The sequence below is a fragment of the Anomaloglossus baeobatrachus genome, chromosome 2 (assembly GCF_048569485.1).
Source record: "Anomaloglossus baeobatrachus isolate aAnoBae1 chromosome 2, aAnoBae1.hap1, whole genome shotgun sequence".
NCBI lineage: Eukaryota > Metazoa > Chordata > Amphibia > Anura > Aromobatidae > Anomaloglossus > Anomaloglossus baeobatrachus.
Genome location: NC_134354.1, coordinates 713918559 through 713936120, shown reverse-complemented (window position 1 = coordinate 713936120; position 17562 = coordinate 713918559). Strand labels below are relative to the sequence as shown.

General features: G+C 53.4%; 1 protein-coding gene across 1 annotated transcript in view; it reads right to left on the bottom strand.

The window, feature by feature from the left end:
- ALG5 (ALG5 dolichyl-phosphate beta-glucosyltransferase) overlaps window positions 1-17562 on the bottom strand; it is a 66009-nt gene that overhangs the window by 9260 nt on the left and 39187 nt on the right. The gene's annotated exons all lie outside the window — the stretch shown is intronic.

Here is a 17562-nt window from a genome sequence, read left to right as displayed (position 1 = left end):
TCTTTTAATTTTCCAATGTTCAAATTTCTAGGTGTACTATGCAGGGTAAGCCACTTGTCCGATAGTTCTAATAAAGTTATCTTCCCTGTAAGATAGCAATTCAACCCTATTTTTTCTTACAACTATGTGTTGCACCATAGTAACAAAAAGGAAACAGTTGCACTCTGTAGTGCGAAGATCTGTGTAACAATGAATATGGGAATATAGACATGCATTACTGCTATGAAAAACATGTAAAAATTGAGATACTTAGCACACAAAAATAGCTAGGTTTATGTGAGCCCAACAGCCAGCGGCAAGGCAACCTCATTTTTGTTGGGTCCCTATCAAACTAATGCCTCTCTTTAGGTTAAAAAAAACCCCTACAATTTATGGGCGACAGGAACCTGCAAATGGAATATTAAAATTGCCTGAGGCTGTAGAGCAGCAGTGCTCAATCAGAAAGCATAACCCTGTAATCTAAGAAAAAAGACTGATGGCACATCCTACCTTTCTAATGTGAACAGGTGCAAACTGAACATGAGACATAGTAACAAAAAGGAGAACGTTGTACTCTGTACTGCTAAGATATGTGGAACAATAAAAATGGGAATATAGACATGCATTACTGCTATGAAAAACATGTACAAATTGAGATACTTGGCACACAAAATTGGCCAGATTTATGTGAACCCAGCAGCCAGCGACAAAAAAACCTCATTTTTGTTGGGTCCATATCAAACTAATAGTATCTCAATTTTTACATGTTTTTCCATAGCAGTAATGCGTATCTATATTCCCATATTCATTGTTCCACATATCTTATCACTGTAGTGTGCAACGGTCTCCTTTTTCTTACTATGTTTCATGCTCAGTCTGCACCTGTTCACATTACAAAGATAGAATAAGACTGATGGCACATCCTTAGATTACAGGATCATGCTTTCTGATTGAGCACTCCTGCTCTGCAGCCTGAAGCAATTTTAATTCTCCATTTGCAGGTTCCTGTCACCCATAAATTGTAGGGTTTCTTTTTTAACCCAAAAAAAGAGAATTTTGTTACTTACCGTAAATTCTTTTTCTTATAGTTCCGTACTGGGAGACCCAGACCATGGGTGTTTAGCTTCTGCATCCGGAGGACACACAAAGTACTACACTTAAAAGTGTAGCTCCTCCCTCTGAGCTTATACACCCCCTGGTAGCCAGTCCTAGCCAGTTTAGTGCAAAAGCTGAAGGAGAATAGCCACCCACAAGTAGAACCGAGTAAGAACCGGAACAACCGGAGACTCTGTCCACGACAACAGCCGGTGATAACACATGGAACAAGAAAAATGCCAACAGGCAACAGGGAGGGAGCTGGGTCTCCCAATACGGAACTATAAGAAAAAGAATTTACGGTAACAAAATTCTCTTTTTCTTTATCGTTCCTTTGGGAGACCCAGACCATGGGACGTTCCAAAGCTGTCCCTGGGTGGGAATAAACAGAAAAAACTAAGAAGTAGGCGGAGCCTAACTTCACAAATGGGGGACAGCCGCCTGAAGGATGCGTCTGCCCGAAGCATGAGCATGCACTTGGTAGTGCTTCGAAAAGGTATGCAGGCTAGTCCAAGTGGCAGCCTGACAGACTTGTTAAGCCGTAGCCTGCTGCCTAAAAGCCCAAGAGGCACCGACAGCTCTGGTCGAGTGTGCTTTGATCCCCGGCGGGGGAGGCACCTGAGTACTCTGGTAGGCATCCGAAATGGTCGATCTAATCCAACGGGCCAAGGTCGGCTTCGAAGCAGAGAGACCCTTGCGCCGCCCTGTGGTTAGCACAAAAAGAGAGGTGCACCACCTAAGCGCAGCGGTGCGAGACACATAGATCCGGAGAGCACGCACCAGATCCAGAGTATGCAGCGCTTTCTCAAAGCGATGAACAGGGGCCGGACAGAAGGAAGGCAAGGAAATATCCTGGTTAAGGTGGAAGGTAGAGACCACCTTAGAAAAAAAATCCGGGGTCGGACGGAGAACTACCTTGTCTTGGTGAAAAACCAAAAAAGGTGACTCCGAAGAGAGCGCGGCCAAATCAGAGACTCTCCTGAGAGAAGTTATGGCAACTAGAAAGGCCACCTTTTGAGAAAGACGATACAAAGAAACCTCCCTAAGGGGCTCGAAAGGGGGTTTCTGCAATACCGTGAGGACCAAGTTAAGGTCCCAGGGATCCAAGGGCCGCCGATAAGGCGGAATGATGTGAGACGCACCTTGCATGAAGGTGCGGACCTGAGCCAGCCGGGCGAAACGCCGCTGGAACAGCACTGATAGAGCTGAGACTTGTCCCTTGAGAGAGTTGAGGGACAATCGTAGCTGCAGACCGGACTATAAAAAAAAGACAGAAGGGTCGGCAATGAGAATGGCCAAGGAGAATGGCCGGAAGAGCGACACCAGGACAGGAAAATTTTCCAAGTCCTGTGATAGATCTTGACGGAGGAAGACTTACGGGCCCGAGTCATAGTGGAGATGACTTCAGGAGGAATAGCAGAAGCCGTCAAAATCCAGGACTCAAGAGCCACGCCGTCAATTTGAGTGCCGCAGAATTCGGGCGGAAAAACGGGCCTTGCGAGAGCAGGTCTGGACGGTCCGGAAGATGCCACGGCATCTCCACGGACAGTTGGAGCAGGTCCGGATACCAAGCTCGCCTGGGCCAGTCCGGTGCAATGAGGATGACTCGACAGCCCTCCATTCTGATCTTGCGCAGGACTCTGGGCAAGAGAGCTAGAGGGGGAAACACGTAGGACAGACGAAACTGGGACCAGTCTTGAACCAGAGCGTCCGCGGCGAAGGCCTGAGGATCGTGGGAGCGAGCCACGTAAACATGAACCTTGTTGTTGTGACGGGATGCCATTAGGTCCACGTCCGGAGTGCCCCACTTGCGGCAGATTGACTGAAACACTGCCGGGTGCAGGGACCACTCGCCACCGTCCACGGATTGACGGCTGAGATAATCTGCCTCCCAGTTTTCTACGCCAGGGATGTGGACTGCGGATATGGTGGACTTGGAGTCCTCCGCCCATTGAAGAATGCGTTGGACCTCCAACATTGCCAGGCGGCTGCGTGTTCCGCCTTGGTGATTGATGTAGGCAACCGCTGTCGCGTTGTCTGACTGGACTCGAATGTGCCTGCCCGCCAACAGGTGGTGAAAGGCTAGGAGAGCTAGAAGCACAGCTTTGGTTTCCAGCACATTGATTGAAAGGGCTGACTCGGACGGAGTCCAAGTGTCCTGTGCTCGGTGGTGGAGATGTACCGCTCCCCAGCCGGATAGGCTGGCATCCGTGATGAGAATCACCCAGGATGGAGTCAGGAAGGAGCGCCCTTGGGACAGGGAGAGGGGTCGAAGCCACCACTGAAGAGAGCTCCTGGTCCGTGGCAACAGAGCCACTAACCTCTGTAAGGAGGAAGGCCGCTTGTCCCAACAGCGGAGAATGTCCAGCTGCAGAGGACGCAGATGGAACTGGGCAAAGGGAACCGCCTCCATGGAGGCCACCATTTGACCCAGCACCTGCATCAGACGCCTGAGGGTATAACGGCGGGGCCTCAGGAGAGAGCGCACCGCCAACCGGAGTGACAGCTGTTTGATTAAGGGCAACTTCACAAGTGCCGGCAAAGTCTCGAACTGCATCCCTAGGTACGTGAGACTCTGGGTCGGAGTCAGAGTGGATTTGGGAAGATTGACAATCCACACGAATTGGGCTAGGGTGGCAAGAGTGAGCGAAACACTCCGCTGACAGTCTGCGCTGGATGTACCCTTGACCAGAAGGTCGTCCAGATAAGGAAGCACTGCTAACCCCTGGAGGTGCAGGACCGCAATCACTGCCGACATGACATGGTGAATACCCGAGGGGTCGTGGCTAACCCGAAGGGGAGAGCCACGAATTGGAAATGATCCTCTCCTATCGCAAAACGTAACCAACGCTGATGTGACACTGCGATTGGCACATGTAGATAGGCATCTCTGATGTCGATGGACGCCAGGAACTCCCCTTGGGTCATAGAGGCAATGACTGATCGCAGAGACTCCATGCGAAAATGCCGCACCCGGACATGCTTGTTTAGAAGCTTGAGATCCAGGATGGGCCGGAAGGTACCGTCCTTTTTTGGAACTAGGAAGAGATTTGAGTAAAAACCTCTGAACCGTTCCTGAGCGGGAACTGGGACAATCACTCCGTTTGCCTGCAAGGACGCCACGGCCTGCGAGAAGGCGGCGGCCTTGGAGCAGGTGGGAGTTGAGAGAAAAATCTGTTTGGAGGGCTGGAAGAGAATTCTATCCTGTAGCCGTGAGATATGATGTCTCTCACCCACTGATCGGAGACTTGCTTTAACCAAGCGTCGCCAAAGTGGGAGAGCCTGCCACCGACTAAGGACGTGGCTGGAGCGGGCCGAGAGTCATGAGGAAGCTGCCTTAGTGGCAGAACCTCCTGCGGTCTTCTGCGGACGCGCTTTTGGGCGCCAGTTGGATTTCTGATCCTTGGCTGAGTTAGCGGACGAGGCAGAAGGCTTAGAGGATGACCAGTTGGAGGAACGAAAGGAACGAAACCTCGATTTATTCCTACCATGGGCGGGTTTCCTGGTCTTGGTTTGTGGCATGGAAGTACTCTTCCCGCCAGTAGCTTCTTTAATGATTTCATCCAGCTGTTCACCAAACAGCCGTGAACCAGCAAAAGGGAGCCCAGCAAGAAACTTCTTGGAAGAAGCATCTGCCTTCCACTCTCGAAGCCACAAAAAAGGGAATTTTGTTTACTTACCGTAAATTCCTTTTCTTCTAGCTCCTATTGGGAGACCCAGACAATTGGGTGTATAGCTTCTGCCTCTGGAGGCCACACAAAGTATTACACTTTTAAAAAAGAGAATTTTGTTTACTTACCGTAAATTCTTTTTCTTATAGTTCCGACATGGGAGACCCAGACAATGGGGTGTATAGCTTCTGCCTCCGGAGGACACACAAAGTACTACACTAAAAAGTGTAGCTCCTCCCTCCGAGCATATACACCCCCTGGATGACCAAATCTAGCCAGTTTAGTGCAAAAGCTGAAGGAGGACATCCACCCACAAGTAGAGACAGAGCAAAAAAACAACCGGAACCTCTGACTACAACAGCCGGTGAAAACACACGGAACAAGAAAACTGCCAACAGGCAACAGGGAGGGTGCTGGGTCTCCCATGTCGGAACTATAAGAAAAAGAATTTACGGTAAGTAAACAAAATTCTCTTTTTCTTCATTGTTCCTTATGGGAGACCCAGACCATGGGACGTCTCAAAGCAGTCCATGGGTGGGAAATAAACAGAAAACTGAGAAGTAGGCAAAACCTAACTTCACAAATGGGCGACAGCCGCCTGAAGGATGCGTCTGCCCAAGCTCGCATCTGCCGAAGCATGAGCATGCACTTGGTAGTGCTTTGAAAAGGTGTGCAGACTAGACCAAGTGGCAGCCTGACAGACCTGCTGAGCCGTAGCCTGGTGCCTGAAAGCCCAAGAGGCACCGACAGCTCTGGTCGAGTGTGCCTTGATCCCCGGCGGGGGAGGCACCTGAGTACTCTGGTAGGCATCGGATATGGCCGACCTAATCCAACGAGCTAGGGTCGGTTTAGAAGCCGAGAGACCCTTGCGCTGACCTGTGGTCAGCACAAAAAGAGAGGTGCACCGCCTAAGAGCAGCGGTGCGTGACACATAGATCCGGAGCGCCCGCACCAGATCTAAAGTATGCAACGGTTTCTCAAAGCGATGAACAGGGGCCGGACAAAGGGAAGGCAATGAAATGTCCTGGTTAAGGTGGAAAGGAGAGACCACCTTAGGAAGAAAGTCCGGAGTCGGACGGAGAACTACCTAGTCTTGGTGAAAAACCAAAAAAGGTGACTCCGAAGAGAGCGTGGCCAAATCAGAGACTCTCCTGAGAGAAGTTATGGCCACCAGAAAGACGACTTTCTGTGAAAGTCGAAACAAAGAAACTTCCCTAAGAGGCTCAAAGGGGGGTTTCTGTAAGGCCGTGAGGACCAGATTAAGGTCCCAGGGATCCAAAGGCCGCCGGTAAGGTGGAATGATGTGAGATGCGCCCTGCATGAAGGTGCGCACCTGAGCCAGTCGGGCGATACGCCGCTGAAAGAACACTGACAGAGCCGAGACCTGTCCCTTAAGAAAATTGAGGGATAGTCCTAGCTGCAGACCGGACTGTAGAAAGGACAGGATGGTTGGCAAGGAAAAAGGCCAAGGAGCATAGCCGGAAGAACGACACCAGGACAGGAAAATTCTCCAAGTCCTGTGGTAAATTTTTGCAGAGGAAGACTTCCGAGCCTGAGTCATAGTGGAGATGACTTCGGGAGGAATGCCGGAAGCCGTCAGGATCCAGGACTCAAGAGCCACGCCGTCAATCTGAGAGCCGCAGAATTCTGGCAGAAAAACGGACCTTGAGAGAGAAGGTCTGGGCGGTCTGGGAGACGCCACGGCACCTCTACGGACAGACGGAGCAGGTATGGGTACCAAGCTCGCCTGGGCCAGTCTGGAGCAATGAGTATGACCCGACGGCCCTCCATTCTGATCTTGCGCAGGACTCTGGGCAAGAGAGCTAGAGGGGGAAACACGTAAGCCAGACGAAACTGGGACCAATCCTGAACCAGCGCGTCCGCTGCAAAGGCCTGAGGATCGTGGGAGCGAGCCACGTAAACCGGGACCTTGTTGTTGTGCCGGGATGCCATTAGATCCACTTCCGGAGTGCCCCACTTGCGGCAGATCGAACGGAACACTGCCGGATGCAGAGCCCACTCGCCGCTGTCCACGGTTTGACGGCTGAGATAATCTGCCTCCCAGTTTTCCACGCCTGGGATATGGACTGCGGATATGGTGGACTTGGAGTCCTCCATCCACTGCAGGATGCGTTGAACCTCCAACATTGCCAGGCGGCTGCGAGTCCCGCCCTGGTGATTGATGTAGGCAACTGCTGTCGCGTTGTCTGACTGGACTCGAATGTGCTTGCCCGCCAACAGATGGTGAAAGGCTAAGAGAGCTAGAAGCACAGCTCTGATTTCCAGCACATTGATAGAGAGGGCTGATTCGGACTGAGTCCAAATGCCCTGTGCTCGGTGGTGGAGAAATACTGCTCCCCAGCCGGAAAGACTGGCATCCGTGGTGAGGATCACCCAGGACGGGGTCAGAAAGGAGCGTCCCTGAGACAGAGAGAGAGGCCGAAGCCACCACTGAAGAGAGATCCTGGCTTGTGGCGACAGAGCCACCAACCTGTGCAAGGAAGAAATCCGCTTGTCCCAACAGCGGAGAATGTCCAGCTGCAGAGGACGCAGATGGAACTGGGCAAAGGGAACCGCTTCCATTGACGCCACCATCTGACCCAGCACCTGCATAAGGTGCCTGATGGAGTGACGGCGGGGCCTCAACAGAGAGCGCACCGCCAGATGGAGGGACTGCTGTTTGACTAAGGGCAGCTTGACAAGTGCCGGCAGAGTTTCGAATTGCATCCCTGGGTACGTGAGTTTTTGGGTCGGGGTCAGAGTGGACTTGGGCAGATTGACAAGCCACCCGAATTGAACAAGAGTGGCGAGAGTGAGCGAGACACTCCGCTGACAGTCTGCGCTGGATGAAGCCTTGACAAGAAGGTCGTCCAGGTAAGGAATTACTGCCAACCCCTGGAGGTGCAGGACCGCAACCACTGCTGCCATGACCTTGGTGAATACTCGAGGGGCCGTGGCTAACCCGAAGGGGAGAGCCACGAATTGGAAATGTTCCTCTCCGATTGCAAAACGTAGCCAACGCTGGTGTGAAACTGCAATTGGCACATGCAGATAGGCATCTCTGATGTCGATGGATGCCAGGAAATCCCCTTGGGTCATTGAGGCAATGACTGATCGCAGAGACTCCATGCGAAAATGCCGCACCTGAACATGTTTGTTGAGAAGCTTGAGATCCAGGATGGGCCGGAAGGAACCGTCCTTTTTGGAGACTAGGAAGAGATTTGAATAGAAACCTCTGAACCGTTCACTGGCGGGAACCGGCACAATTACTCAGTTGGCCTGCAAGGATGCCACGGCCTGAGAGAAGGCGGCGGCCTTGGAGCAGGGGGGAGTTGACAGAAAAAATCTGTTTGGCGGGCTGGAATAGAACTCTATCCTGTAGCCGTGGGAGATGATATCCCGCACCCACTGGTCGGAGACGTGTTGAAACCACACGTCGCCAAAGTGGGAGAGCCTGCCACCGACCAAGGACGTTGCTGGCTCGGCCAGATAGTCAAGAGGAGGCTGCCTTGGTGGCAGCAGCTCCTGCGGACCCTTGTGGACGCGGCTTCTTGCGCCAGGTGGGCTTCTGGTCCTTGGCCGAGTTAGTGGACGAGGCCGAGGGCTTAGAGGATGACCAGTTAGAGGAACGAAAGGAACGAAACCTCGACTGGTTCCTGCCCTGGACAGGTTTCCTGGCTTTAGTCTGTGGCAAGGAAGTACTCTTCCCGCCAGTAGCCTCCTTAATAATTTCATCCAGCTGTTCACCGAACAGCCTGGACCCAGCAAATGGGAGCCCAGCAAGGTACTTCTTTGAGGAAGCATCCGCCTTCCACTCACGAAGCCACAAGATCCTGCGGATAGCGAGGGAATTGGCGGAGGCCACCGCAGTGCGGTGAGAGGCCTCCAGCATGGCAGACATGGCGTAGGCTGAAAAGGCTGAAGCCTGGGAAGTTAAAGCAACCAATTCAGGCATAGAGTCCATAGTGAGGGTATGCATCTCCTCCAGAGAAGCAGAGATGGCTTTGAGAGCCCACACTGCTGCAAAAGATGGGGAGAACGAGGCCCCTGTCGCCTCATAGACAGACTTGGCCAGGAGGTCAACCTGGCGGTCAGTGGGATCCTTGAGTGAGGTGCCATCAGCCACAGATACAACTGTCCGGGCTGAGAGTCTAGACACCGGAGGGTCCACCTTTGGTGAGAGAGCCCACTCCTTGACCACCTCTGGTGGAAAAGGAAAACGGTCATCAGAACCACGCTTTGGGAAGCGTTTGTCAGGACAGGCTCTGGGCTTGGACACAGTGGTCTGAAAACTGGAGTGGTTAAAGAACACACTCCTTGGTCTCTTAGGCAAAGTAAACTGGTGCTTTTCTGCCAGAGAGGGTTGCTCCTCTGATACTGGAGGATTGAGGTCCAGAACAGTATTAATGGACGCAATCAATTCACTAACATCTGCATCCCCCTCAGTCAGATCAATGGGGCACATAGAGGTAGCGTCCGAGCCCCCAGTAAAGACATCCTCCTCGTCCTGCGAATCGGCTCGTGAATCGGAGCCGCGGGACGAGGAAGGAGAGGGGTCCCTGCGTTTCCTTTTAGGAGGACGGGGTCTGGGAGCAGATGAAGAATCCTCTGTGAGCTCTGGAGAGCGAGCCGAAGCAGCAGAGGCACCCTGTGAAGGGGGCTGATGCATGCTCAGCAGAGTCCGGGACAGCTCTCCCATGGAGTCAGCAAAGGACTGGGAGATAGACTTGGTAAACAATTCTACCCAAGCCGGGGGTTCAGCCACCGGGGCCGGAGCAGCCGGAGGGACCACTGGGGAGACTCCAGGCTGAGGCACCACCATGTTAGAGCAGGCATCACAATGAGGATATGTGCTCGGTTCAGGCAGTACGAGCTTACATGCAGTGCATATTGAGTACAGTCTTGCAGCCTTGCTCCTAGTGTGCGACATGCTGCTGAGGTGGGTGCTCTGCAGTAAGAACACACTCCTTCAGAATGACCCCCAGAGAGTGTATAATAAAGTCCACAACCAGAGGTTGTGGCTTACCAGACCGTTTTGTGTGCCCTCCGGATCCCACAACTCAGACCCCCAGACAGGTTGCAGAGATGCTGCAGCCAGCGCCGATCAGTGTGAGAACGCTGATAAAATGGCACCGGAGTGAGGAGGGGGGGGCGGGGCCTAGTCCAAGAGCGGGAACCGGAGGGCCAAGGGGATATACAGGGGAGGGAAACATCTCCTCAGAGAGGAGTGTCCTCCCCTCTGCTGAACGGCCGGTGGGCGGCGCCGCACTGTCCTTCTGCATGACTGACATGCAGGGGCAGTAAAACCGAAAGTAGGCCGCAGCTGAAGCCGGGGACTAAATTTTAAAGTGCGGCCGGCGAGCAGGCACCCTCGGCGCGGTTCTCAGGGGAAACCCAGAGAACCGGCCGGAAATGTCACCAAAATAACTAACACACTCTTCCCAACAATAAAAAATGCAAGGGACCCCCTGACAATAACGTCTCAATACTTAGCTTGAGAGACGCAGGGCCAGGTCCCTGAGGGATGAGTGCTCCGTCCGGCAGGGTCCTGAGAGGGCTGCGGATGGAGACCGGTCTCCTGCAAAGCAGTGAGAACCGTGCTGGCTCCCACTTCAAGCCAGAGCCCGAGGGATGGTGAAGGAGCGCGGCATGTAAAGGCTCCAGCCTTGAAATCAACCTTAACAGCACCGCCGACACAGTGGGGTGAGAAGGGACATGCCGGGAGTCCACCTTGGACCCGCTTTTCTTCCAACTCTTTAAAATCAAAAATAAAAAATCAGATGAAAATGCATGTGTGATCCTCCTGAACACAAAGCATTGAACCTCAAGGAACCTCAAGAACCACCTCTTCCAACAAGCCTACAACCTACAATAGCCCTCAGTCCAGTAGACCACTGTGCAACCAGCTCTGTCCTCACCTATTGTACCATCACCCATTCCCTGTAGACTGTAAGCCCTCGCGGGCAGGGTCCTCTCTCCTCCTGTACCAGTCTGTTATGTACTGTTAATGATTGTTGTACGTATACCCTTTCACTTGTAAAGCGCCAAGGAATAAATGGCGCTATAATAATAAATAATAATAATAATAATAATAATAATAATAATAATAACTGGCTAGATTTGGTCATCCAGGGGGTGTATATGCTCGGAGGGAGGAGCTACACTTTTTAGTGTAGTACTTTGTGTGTCCTCCGGAGGCAGAAGCTATACACCCCATGGTCTGGATCTCCCATAAGGAACGATGAAGAAAAAGTGTAACCCCTCCCCTCTGCCTATACACCCTCCCGTGGATCACGGGCTCCTCAGTTTGGTGCAAAAGCAGGAAGGAGAAAACTTATAAATTGGTCTCGGGTAAATTCAATCCGAAGGATGTTCGGAGAACTGAAGACCATGAACCCAAAGAACAAATCAACATCAACAACATGTGTACACAAAAGAACAACCAGCCCGAAGGGCACAGGGGCGGGTGCTGGGTCTCCCAATAGGAGCTAGAAGAAAAGGAATTTACGGTAAACAAAATTCCCTTTCTCTTTGTCGCTCCATTGGGAGACCCAGACAATTGGGACGTCCAAGAGCAGACCCTGGGTGGGTAAAGTAATACCTCAATAAAAAGAGCCGAAAACGGCCCCCTCTTATAGGTGGGCAACCGCCGCCTGGAGGACTCGCCTACCTAGACTGGCGTCTGCCGAAGCATAGGTATGCACCTGATCGTGTTTCGTGAAAGTGTGCAGACTAGACCACGTAGCTGCCCGACACACCTGCTGAGCCGTCGCCCGGTGCCGCAATGCCCAGGACGCACCTACGGCTCTGGTAGAATGGCCTTTCAACCCTGAAGGGAGCGGAAGCCCAGAAGTACGGTAGGCCTCGAGAATCGGTTCCTTGATCCACCGAGCCAAGGTTGACTTGGAGGCCTGAGATCCCTTACGCTGGCCAGCGACAAGGACAAAGAGCGCGTCTGAACGGCGCAGGGGCGCCGTGCGAGACACGTAGACCCGGAGTGCTCTCACTAGATCCAAAGAGTGCAAATCCTTTTCACACTGGTGAATTGGGTTAGGGCAAAAGGAAGGCAAGGAGATATCCTGATTTAGATTAAAAGGGGATACGACCTTAGGGAGAAATTCCGGGACAGGACGCAGAACCACCTTATCCTGGTGGAAAACCAGGAAGGGAGCTTTGCATGACAGCGCTGCAAGCTCAGACACTCTGCGAAGTGATGTGACTGCCACCAGAAAGGCCACCTTCTGAGAAAGACGGGAGAGAGAGACATCCCGCAGCGGCTCAAAAGGCGGCCTTTGAAGAGCCGTCAGGACCCTGTTAAGATCCCAAGGTTCCAACGGACGTTTGTAAGGTGGAACCATGTGGCAAACCCCCTGCAGGAAAGTGCGGACCTGCGGAAGCCTGGCTAGACGCGTTTGAAAAAACACGGAGAGCGCCGACACTTGGCCCTTGAGAGAGCCGAGGGACAAACCCTTGTCCATTCCAGATTGTAGGAATGAAAGAAATGTGGGTAATGCAAACGGCCATGGAGGAAAACCGTTATCAGAGCACCAGGATAAGAAGATTTGCCAAGTCCTGTGATAGATCTTGGCGGACGTTGGTTTCCTGGCTTGTCTCATGGTGGCAATGACATCCTGAGATAACCCTGAAGATGCTAGGAGCCAGGACTCAATGGCCACACAGTCAGGTTGAGGGCCACAGAATTCAGATGGAAAAACGGGCCTTGTGACAGCAAGTCTGGGCGGTCTGGAAGTGCCCACGGTTGACCCACCGTGAGATGCCACAGATCCGGATACCACGACCGCCTCGTCCAGTCTGGAGCGACGAGAATGGCGCGACAGCATTCGGACCGGATCTTGCGTAGTACCCTGGGCAGCATCGCCAGAGGGGGAAACACGTATGGCAGTCGAAACTGCGACCAATCCTGGACCAAAGCGTCCGCTGCCAGAGCTCTGTGATCCTGAGACCGTGCCATGAAGGCCGGGACCTTGTTGTTGTGTCGTGACGCCATGAGATCGACGTCCGGCGTTCCCCAGCGGCGACAGATCTCTCGAAACACGTCTGGGTGAAGAGACCATTCCCCCGCGTCCATGCCCTGACGACTGAGAAAATCTGCTTCCCAGTTTTCTACGCCCGGGATGTGAACTGCGGAGATGGTGGAGGCTGTGGCTTCCACCCACTGCAGAATCTGCCGGACTTCCTGGAAGGCTTGACGACTGCGAGTGCCGCCTTGGTGGTTGATGTAGGCGACGGCAGTGGCGTTGTCCGACTGGATTCGGATCTGCCTGCCCTCCAGCCACCGTTGGAAAGCCAATAGGGCTAGATATACTGCCCTTATCTCCAGGATATTGATCTGAAGGGACGATTCTATTGGAGTCCATGTTCCTTGAGCCCTGTGGTGGAGAAAAAGGATTTTCCCCGGGCCAGAGATGTGGGTAGGAGCCACCACTGAAGTGATGTTTTGGTTGCGAGGGAAAGAGATGTTCTTGTCGAGGGAAGCAGCACTCTTGTCCCATTTGCGAAGAATGTCCCATTGGAGTGGCCGTAGATGGAATTGCGCGAACGGCACTGCCTCCATAGCTGCAACCATCTTCCCCAGGAAGTGCATGAGGCGCCTTAAGGGGTGTGACTGACTCCGAAGAAGTGACTGCACCCCCGCCTGCAGAGAAAGCTGTTTGTCCCGCGGTAGCATGACTAACGCTGGCTGGGTATGAAATTCCATCCCGAGGTAAGTCAGTGATTGGGTCGGCGTCAACTTGGATTTCGGGAAATTGATGATTGATGATCCACCCGAACTGCTGGAGAGTCGCCAGAGTGACGGTTAGACTTCGTTGACACGCCACCAGAGAAGGGGCCCTGACTAGGAGATCGTCCAAGTAAGGGATCACCGAGTGGCCCTGAGAGTGCAGGACCGCCACGACGGATGCCATGACTTTGGTGAAAACCCGTGGGGCTGTCGCCAGGCCGAAAGGCAATGCCACGAACTGGAGGGGTTCGTCCCCGATGGCAAAACGCAGGAAACGTTGATGTTCGGGTGCGATCGGCACATGGAGATAAGCATCTTTGATGTCGATCGATGCTAGGAAGTCACCTTGTGACATCGAGGCGATGACCGAGCGGAGAGATTCCATCCGAAACAGTCTGGTTCTCACATGTCTGTTGAGCAGCTTGAGGTCCAGAACGGGACGGAATGACCCGTCCTTTTTTGGCACCACGAACAAGTTGGAGTAAAATCCGCGACCACGTTCCTGAAGGGGAACGGGAATCACAACTCCCTCTATCTTTAGAGCGTCCACTGCCTGAAAAAGTGCGTCTGCCTGTGCGGGGGGTGGGGAGGTTCGGAAGAAACGAGCCGTAGGACGAGAGTTGAACTCTATCCTGTAACCATGAGACAGAATGTCTCTCACCCATCGGTCTTGAACGTGTGGCCACCAGGCGTCGCCAAAGCGGGAGAGCCTACCACCGACCGAGGATGTGGTTAGATGAGGCCGAGAGTCATGTGGAGGCCGTCTTGGAGGCAGTGCCTCCCGCGGCCTTTTGGGGGCGTGACTTGGACCGCCACGCATAGGAGTTCCTCTGGCCTTTCTCCGGCCGGTTGGACGACGAGGATTGGGTCTTGGCGTAGGGACGAAAGGACCGAAACCTCGATTGGATTTTTCTCTGCTGAGGTCTCTGAGGTTTGGACTGGGGTAAGGAGGAGTCCTTTCCCGAGGATTCCTTAATAATCTCATCCAACCGTTCGCCAAACAAACGGTCGCCAGAAAAAGGCAAACCAGTTAAGAACCTTTTGGAAGCAGAGTCTGCTTTCCATTCGCGCAGCCACATGGCCCTGCGGACTGCCACGGAGTTAGCGGATGCCACAGCCGTACGGCTAGCGGAGTCCAGGACGGCGTTCATGGCGTAGGACGAAAATGCTGATGCCTGACAGGTCAAGGAAGAAACCTGCGGAGCAGAATTCCGCGTGACGGCATTAATCTCAGTCAGACATGCCGAGATTGCTTGGAGAGCCCACACGGCCGCAAAGGCCGGGGCGAAAGACGCGCCCGTGGCCTCATAAATAGACTTCACCAAGAGCTCTATCTGTCTGTCAGTGGCATCCTTCAGGGATGAGCCATCGGCAACAGACACAACGGACCTAGCCGCCAATCTAGAGACTGGAGGATCCACCTTGGGGGAGTGTGCCCAGCCCTTAACGACTTCAGGTGGAAAGGGATAACGCGTGTCAGTGTGCCGTTTAGCAAAGCGCTTGTCCGGGACCGCTCTGGGCTTCTGGACAGCGTCCCTGAAGTTAGAGTGATCAAAAAACGTATTGCGCGTACGTTTGGGGAATCGATATTGGTGTTTCTCCTGCTGAGAAGCCGGCTCCTCTGTAGGAGGAGGTGGGGGTGAGAGATCCAGCACCTGGTTGATGGACAAGATAAGATCATTTACCAAGGTGTCGCCCTTAGGGGCATCAAGGTTAAGGGTGAAGTCAGGGTCAGAGCCCTGAGTTCCCACGTCCGCCTCGTCTTCCTGAGAGTCATCAAGCTGGGATCCAGAGCAGCGTGAGGAGGCCGGGGAAGAGTCCCAGCGAGGCCGCTTAGCCGGCCTGGGGCTGCGATCCGGGCAGGTGTCCTCCGCCTGGGACCTAGAGGCTATCCTGGGAGCGCGCTGCGGCGCGGACCGAGAGGGTCCTGGAGGAGACAAACTAACAGGGGCCGGGGCCTGTGAAGGGCCCGGTCTGGACTGCAAAGCCTCAAGGAGCTTAGATGACCATTTGTCCATAGACTGTGCAATGGATTGAGAAAGTGACTGGGAGAATGTCGCAGCGAAAGAGGCCAACGACGGTGACTCTGTCCCTGCAGACTGCTCAGGGGGAGCCGGGAGATCTACATGAGCCGAGGGGCCCACAAGTGCCCGAGGCTCCGGCTGAGCAAGCGTGGCAGGAGTCGAGCATTGATCACAGTGGGGGTAGGTGGATCCCGCAGGCAACATAGCCCCACAAGAGGTACAGGCCGCGAAAAAAGTCTGTGCCTTAGTAGCTTTGCTCCTTGTGGACGACATGCTGTTGTCTCCTAGGAGAGTGACCACTGAGGGTATATGGGAAAAGGGTATACAGCCTTTCCGAACAGATATAGATATAGATATAGATATATATGTATATAGATATATATATATATATATATATATATATATATATATATAATCGGCACCCTAGGGGGACCAACACCGGGTGACCGGTGTGGCTTACCAACCGCTAACGAGCGGAGTGTGTCCTCCAGATTCCCTGTCGTGGGTCCCCCAGAGCTGCAGAGCTTTGCCGCTGAGTAGCATCCACCGGCAGAATGCTAAAAATGGCTGCCGGAGCTCTCAGGGGGGGTGTGGAGCCGAGGGCGGCGCCAGCAAAGAGCGGGAATCTGGAGTCCCCAAGTGGTCAATGAGGGTGAGGGGAGACATGCAAAGATGCTCCAACCCTCAGAGCCGGCGTCACGTCGTCACGTCAGCCCTAACCCCTGACAGGCAGGCCCGAGGGCGGGATTTTGCTCGACTAGGCCGCGGCGAAGCCGGGGACTAAATTTAAGGCCGTGCCCGACAAGCAGGCACGGTCGGCGCGGAAGTCTGCCGAAAAAAACTGCGGACGGAACTACCGCGGCTTCCGGGGAGAAGGAGCGACCTCCCTCCCTGTACAGTCCACACATAGGGACACAGAGTACCTTCAAGTTGCAGGGCCCGGGCCCTGGGGGTGAAGAAGCTCCGGACCGGCAGGTTCCACCAGGCACTGCGGATGGAGCACGGTCCCAGCACGTGGATGACCGCTTAGGATCCCACTTCTCCCAGAGCCGCATAAGGGATGGTGAAGGAGACGGCATGTGGCTCCAGCCTCTGTACCCGCAATGGGTACCTCAACCTTAACAACACCGCCGACATAGTGGGGTGAGAAGGGAACATGCCGGGGACCCCATCGGGGTCCTCTTTTATTCCATCCGTCATAACTATGTATGAGAATGCATGAGTGGATGTGTGCCTCCTTCCACACAAAGCATAAAAACAGAGGAGCCCATGATCCACGGGAGGGTGTATAGGCAGAGGGGAGGGGTTACATTTTTTTAAAAGTGTAATACTTTGTGTGGCCTCCAGAGGCAGAAGCTATACACCCAATTGTCTGGGTCTCCCAATGGAGCGACAAAGAAATCCTGCGGATAACAAGAGAATTAGCTAAAGCCACCGCAGTGCGGTGAGCAGCCTCTAGCATGGCAGACATGGCATAGGATGAAAAAGCTGAAGCCTGAGAGGTTAAGGTAACCATCTCAGGCATAGATTCCTAGGTGAGGGAATGCATCTCCTCTAGAGAAGCAGAGATGGCTTTGAGAGCCCATACTGCTGCAAAAGTCGGGGAAAACGCGGCCCCCGCAGCTTCATACACAGATTTGGCCAGAAGGTCAATCTGACGGTCAGTGGAATCCTTAAGTGAGGTGCCGTCAGCCACCGACACAACGGTCCGGGCTGAGAGCCTAGACACCGGAGGGTCTACCTTTGGGGAGTGAGATCACTCCTTGACCACCTCAGGTGGAAATGGAAACCGGTCATCAGAACCACGCTTTGGAAAGCGTTTGTCAGGGCAGGCCCTGGGTTTGGTCACAGCGGTCTGAAAACTGGAGTGGTTAAAGAACATACTCTTCACTCTCTTAGGCGAAGTAAACTGATGTTTTTCTGCCAAAGAGAGTTGCTCCTCTGACACTGGCGGATTGAGATCCAGCACAGAATTAATAGAAGCAATCAAATCACTAAGATCTGAGTCACCCTCAGAGAAATCGATGGGATACATAGCCTCCGAGCCCCC